This window comes from Pelophylax lessonae (genome assembly GCF_965119305.1).
Source record: "Pelophylax lessonae genome assembly, chromosome: 2".
NCBI classification, from domain to species: Eukaryota; Metazoa; Chordata; class Amphibia; order Anura; family Ranidae; genus Pelophylax; species Pelophylax lessonae.
This window is the reverse complement of record NC_138769.1, coordinates 717,288,995-717,295,864: the sequence shown is the minus strand read 5'-3', so window position 1 is coordinate 717,295,864 and position 6,870 is coordinate 717,288,995. Positions and strand designations below refer to the sequence as shown.

General features: G+C 43.4%; 1 pseudogene across 1 annotated transcript; it reads right to left on the bottom strand.

Annotated features, from left to right (window-relative positions):
- Positions 1 to 3,850: 3,850 nt before the first annotated feature.
- LOC309548265 (putative nuclease HARBI1) lies at positions 3,851 to 5,427 on the bottom strand (annotated as a pseudogene). The gene is made up of 2 exons: positions 5,122 to 5,427; positions 3,851 to 4,464 (listed from the first exon to the last, which is right to left on the bottom strand). The product of its transcript is annotated as a putative nuclease HARBI1 (transcript).
- Positions 5,428 to 6,870: the final 1,443 nt, after the last annotated feature.

The window sequence follows — 6,870 nt, the reverse complement described above, 5'->3', positions numbered from 1 at the left end:
AACAATTCGGGCGATGATGGAATAGGATGTGGCACAGGATGAGGAGGAGGAGGAGGAGGAGGATGAAGAGGTAACATTTCCAAGGCTTTCAGGGCAGTGATTCGCAAGGGGCTCCGAGGGTGGGTTCCTGCACACACAAACGCCAGGGACACAATTGTCCAGCAGGGGCACAGTTCTGGAGGATGAGGAGGATGAGGAGGAGGAGGAGCTGGAGGAGGAGATGGAACCATGTTCACAGCAGGGTGGCACCCAGGCCAGCTCATGGCCATCACTGGTGCGTGGCTGGGGGGATACAGAGGACACGGACAATACACCTCCCACAGAGGACAGCCTTTCGTTGCCTCTGGGCAGCCTGGCACACATGAGCGATTACATGCTGCAGTGTCTCCACAACGACCGCCGAGTTGCCCACATTCTAACTTGTGCTGATTACTGGGTGGCCACGCTGCTGGATCCCCGTTACAAGGACAACGTACCGTCCTTAATTCACTCACTGGAGCGCGATCGCAAGATGCGCGAGTACAAGCGCACGCTGGTAGACGCCATGCTGCTGGCATTCCCATCTGACAGCGGGGCCACAGTGGAAGCACAAGGCAGAGGAGGAGGAGGAGGTCGCCAACGCAACCAGGGCACCGCCAGCACCTCAGAAGGCAGGGTTAGCATGGCCGAAATGTGGAAAAGCTTTGTCAGCACGCCACAACAAACAGCAGCACCAGCAGCTCAGATGGAACGTCTTAGCAGGAGGCAGCATTTTACCAACATGGTGGAGCAGTATGTGTGCACACGCCTACATGTAGTGAATGACGGGTCTGCCCCCTTCAAGTTCTGGGTCTCCAAATTGGGCACATGGCCTGAGCTTGCCCTTTACGCCTTGGAGGTGCTGGCGTGCCCTGCAGCCAGTGTATTATCTGAATGGGTATTTAGCACGGCTGGGGGCGTTATAACAGACAAGCGCAGCCGACTGTCCAGAGACAATGTGGACAAGCTCACGTTCATTAAAATGAACCAGGCATGGATCCCACCGGACTTTTCCGTACCTTGTGCAGAATAGCAATGGATACCGACCTTACCCACCCATTGTTCCATTTTTGCTCTTTCTCACTCTTTTGGGGTGTACCCTCATTTAAAATTTGTGAAAAGAAGCAGTGTTGGCTACCTCGTCCTCCTCCTCAGGGCCAGATTAACGTAGGGGCTATTGGAGCTGCAGATCCAGGCCCCTACCTTTTATATAGGCCCCGGGTTGGCCATATTCACTGTTACGGCTCTTCTGTCACTTATAAACACAGAAGTCTGGCTTCTATGCTCGCTTCCCCAGGCAGCACCCTCAGAACCTCCCCACACAGCGCGAAGGCCGGACAAGGAGGGACAGTTGCCGATGCATGGATGTGTTTATGGGCTTCAGAGACAGCATCCCATGTTGAATTAGGCATGCATGGCTGCACCCTTCCTCCTCTGGGTGCATGCCAAGGCACGGCCCTTAAGGCCCTTCAAAATCCTCAGCACCAAGCCCATGATGCTCTTAATCCGGCCCTGGTCCTCCTCCACCGCCGCTTCCACCTACACTGCCCATAGGTGTGCGCAGCCTATTGCATTAGGGTGTGCACCCCAAAGTTGAAATACACATGTACACATGCATGTGTTTGCCTACATGTACATGGCCCCGATACATTACTCTCCCTGCTGGCAAAGAGAAATAGAGCAGAGCAGGTCCGAGGGAGGTCTTTCCCATCTCCTCACTGGCAAACAGAGTGATATTGCTATGTGCCCTAGGTGATTAGGGTGTGCCCAGGCACACCCGGCACACCCTGTGCGCACGCCTATGACACCGCCACATCCACCACCACCTCAACCTCCCTCCTACTCCATATGGGCCTCGTCCTTCAGAGATGAAGAACATTGTTTTATTTTTCTGTTTTTTTTTATGGTTTTAAGTTATTTCCCTATCCACATTTGTTTGCAGAGCACTTGCCATGCTCTTAATTACGTTTTACTGCCATTTGCAGCACTCTAGCCCTTTCCTTTGGCGTTTTAGAGCCATTTTAGTGCCTGAAAGTTCGGGTCCCCATTGACTTCAATGGGGTTCGGTGTCCGGGAAAAGTTCGGCAAAAGTCCGGGACACGGACCCAGACTTTTTTTTAAAGTTCGGCCGAACCCGTCGAACACGGACATCCAGGTGTCCGCTCAACTCTAGTCATGTTATTCCTAGTTGTACATTTGCCAGGATGACTGTTGATGCTTTGCAGTGTTGCTCAGAACTGGAAAAAATAAAGGAGGCTGCTACAGCTTTACAATGCAAAATGTGTGACTTTGTTGACCTGCTTGCAAAATTTTAAGGTTACTTTTTTTTTTTTGGTTTATTTGGGATATTATTGTTTTTCCCAATGTTCTTTAAACATTTTATGGCCTATTTTTTGGCCAATAACTGATCATGTGCAAGAGCTGTCCCAAAGTTTTATACATTTTTATACAGTTTTATACAGGGCTCCTATGCATATGATAACGTTTTACAAGTACTAAATAAGAAGCCTTGAAGAACTGTTTTTCTTCAGTTTTTTTAACATGTCTACTGAACAAAGTTCCCTGAAATTAGAAGCAATCTAGATGTTCTCACCAAAGAGAGTCTGGTGTTTAAGTACTTTACAACACCCTAACCCTAACCCTGTGAATGTGTGTTAATAAAAAATATTTCCACTCAACAATGTGTGTTAAAATATTTCTTTGCCTTGCCGTGGGGGGGGGGGGGGGCAGGTCTAAAGCTGTGTAAGGTGGCACAAAATTTATGATGGCTGTCCTGTTCACATAGTTGAATGTTAATTAAAGCATTTTAGTTTGTGTGTATAATTATCAGCCTGCCAGAATGAGTGTTCCTTCTGGACCAGTGGCCATCTAACAAGTGATATTCACTAATACACTGAGTGCACAATGATATCTGTCGACTGAGGGGCAATCAGTCTACACATATACAAGTTCTATTTAAGGACTAGCACTCATAGGATTCTATATGTCATTGTGATAGGTACTAGCACTCAGTGTAATATATAGTGTATCGCAGCTTCATTTGTCCATTTCCCTTTAGATTACCTATATATAACACTTATATCTCTACACTGAGCGAGTTTCACATAACACTGACATCTCCTTACATTGGTGGGCAGTGAGAAGGATGTCATAAATTAACACAACATAACAGGTGGAGCTAAGTTGTTATTACACTAATGTGTGAAGAAAAACAAACAAACAATGTATAGGGACCTTCTGGCCAATGATTACCAATGTAAGGTGACATTGGGTGGACCTTGGGTGTGACCTACTTTACAATGTGAGAGGGCTTTTCGAATTTAACTGGGGTGCTGAAGGCCCTGGTCTTTTGGCCACCTAGCAATGCCCCAGAGCTTTGATATTTCATATTTTGCATATTCGATTGTATAAAAATTATATTAATCAAGATACTTGACATATTGACCAAAATGCACACGTTTCTTCCAAAATGTGGATTATCTTTAGTGAAACATGTGGTGCTTAAAAATAATTACGATATAGTGACCTCGTGAATCAGTTAAGGTCTAATTTCACTATTGGAGCAAGTGGTAAACCAAACACACATGGTAAAAATCTAATTTTAACAGCTGGGGAGAGACAACAGTAGATAAACACACTGATGCATGTATTAACCCTTCAAAAGTCACACTTATATAACACATGATGAACAAAATAGTCGACATATTGTTGTCTAACATCACGGGCACTTCTGGATGGCAAGCCAGAACGACCTACTTCCATTGGTGTCATAGGATCGACAGGCCCACGTACTTCAGCCTCTATACTAGGCCCTGGCATGGCAGGGTCACTCTCAATTGGCTGAAAGCTTACATATGTCTCTGCATGCCTGCGCAAAAAAATTATGCAAGATGCAGCAGCAGAGGACCACATGATTAATTTTGTATAATGTTAGATGGATGGAGCTCAGGAAAAGTCGAAACCGATTTGACATAATCCCAAAGGCATTCTCCACCACTCTTCTAGCACGGGATAGCCGGTAATTGAAAATCCTTTGCTCGGGGGTGAGGTTTCTCAGAGGGAATGGCTTCAAAAGATGCTCCCCAAGAGCAAAGGCATCATCAGCCACAAAAACAAAATCGAGACCCTCAATTGTTTGCTCCCTGGATGGCAAGTTGAGAGTGCCATTTTGTAGCCGCCGAGCAAATTCGATTTGGTCAATGACTCCCCCATCAGAATTGCGGCCATTCTTTCCAATGTCCAAAAACATAAATTCATAATTTGCATTGACAATTGCAAGCATGACAATGCTAAAAAACCTTTATAATTATAATAATAGGATCCCGAATTAGGTGGTGGGACGATGCGGACGTGCTTGCCATTAATAGCACCCCCACAATTGGGAAAATACCACTGCTCCTGGAATTTGTCAGCAACTTCCTGCCACTGCTCTGCGTTAGTCGGAAACTGTTGGAAAAAAATTAAAAAACAATTAGTGCTTGTGCACATCACATTATTACACACACATTTGGCAGAGAAATGCTTATGCAACTTTAAGATAAGAACAACATGAAGGGAATCTTTAGCATTTTGGGGTATGACATCTACATACATTTAATTTTCGCCTCCTAATGTCAGAATATTGTAATTCACCAGCTACAGCATTTGTATATGCTGACTTTTACATTAAGCTGGGATGAGTGGGTAAAACTATGCTTTTAAACATTATTAAGGGCTTGTGCCCACTAAACGTTTTTACATCAGAAAATAAACATACACAATCATAGGTTTAACTGGATGGACTGATGTCTTTTATAAACCTCATTAACTATGTAAAAATACATTTCTAAAGGAATAATGGGTTCTAGGAAAGTCAGAAAATTACACAGATACAATATACTGTTAACAGGCTATGCGTTTAGGGACACATAGGAGAGAATGCTGGGGTGGTTACTGGGTAATTTTAAAAATGCTTAGGAAACTATATAGCTTTACTACCATGTGCACGAGGCCAGAGGGCAGTTACAAAATAATGACATCTGTAATTTACTGTACATCCAAAATAAACTAAATTAGGTTGACATGGCAAATACATTGAATGTAATATAAAAATAAGAAACATACCTTGATATAGTCCTTCTGCAAAACTTTAATGATAGCAGAGCAGGTCTCAGGGATGATGACTCCAAGAGCTTGGGGGGAGATACCTGTGGTGAACTCGAGATCCTGCAGGCTTCTCCCTGTTGCAAGATATCTCAATGTTGCAATTAGCCTTTGCTCAGGAGTAATTGCAACCCGCATACATGTATCCTGCTTCCGAATATAGGGGGACAACAAGGCAAGAAGACGGTGAAAACATGGATCCGTCATCCTCAAATAATTCCTGAAGTCATCAGGATTATTTTCCTATAGCTCCTGCAGCAAGGACATGTGGGAAAATTGCTCACGGTTGAGCAACCAATTTTTGATCCAGAAGGTCCTCTTTTTCTTCTTCTTGCAAAGAACTCAGCTTAGAGCAAATACTCCCAGCCCAACAACAGCAAGAGTAGAATCCTCGGTCATCATAATTGATTCTCGAACGATGTCTCGGAATATAGTGAAATGTCGTTTACCAAACAAATGCTACCGAAATCAGCGCGAGATGCCCAGAAGGGTCACGGTCAAAAACTCACTTCCTCTTTTGTAGCGTTGGACGTAGTTACGTCATCTTTTGTCGGACGACAAAATTCGTGTGCAGTCTAGAGCACATTCCAACCAACGGACATGCACTCTGGACAAAGGATGGACGACCGATCGGCGGAAATTCGTAGCGTGTGTACGGGGCTTTAGTCTATGCTTGTACATATTACATATACCTTGCGACTGGAGTGTTACACATATTTGTTTGCGGTATAGAAATCGCTATCAGATTCAAAACCATTACAGGGTTGATAGGATTAGTTTGCAGAACATTCTAGTCTAGATTGTCATTTAACGCGATGGTAAAGGGAAAAAAAGGGAGTACAGCAAGAGGATGAAAAAGGAATGGGTTCAGCCAAATAGATTCACCATCCTTCCTGTTCATGTGTTCCTGTGGTCAATATCTTATTATTGTAATTTTCAGTGACAATAATATATGTTATTTATTCAGGATCATATTAGAGCTAAAGTTATGATGGCATTATTTAACAAAAATCGGCATCACAATAAGAAAGTGGGGATCACTGAAAAAAGTAGGGATCACTGAAAAAAGTAGGGATCATTGAAAAAAGTAGGGATCACTAAAAAAAAGTAGGGATCACTGAGAAAAAAGTAGGGATCACTGAAAAAAGAGGGGTAAACCTTCCTGTGTTCTTTTGTCTAGTTTATGGGTACTGGAGCCATATGTAAATACTTTAATCATTGTTCCAGAAATACTTGAAAATTCATCTCTGTGTTTAAACACAGAGGATTTACATTTTTTAAATTAAAAATCCACCACTTTTCCTTTTGCAACAATATGCGGTTAAAGTCTCCTCTCCTAGGAGATAATCTCAACTCATAGATAGCTTTTACCTTCATGCCATCGAGTTTACCTTGATGGTATTGGGTAAAGTGTTTAGATAAAGGTTTATCTGGATTTTTTCCCCTAATTTCTCGCATGTATTCGTCTACACATGTTTTTAGAGGGCGTTTTGTTTATTACACGGGCACGTTATCATATAGATAACTTTTGTTATCAAGCAAATCATTAAAATTCTGATTTTAAATTGCTTGGTGCCCTGTGAATCATAAAAAGTGTCTGTTCTGTCTATATATAGGCATAATTGGCAACGGCCACAGGGTAACATCCCCACACTGCTTGGGTAACTGGATATCCAATTACTATTGGATTCCTTGGTGAACTCAGACCTC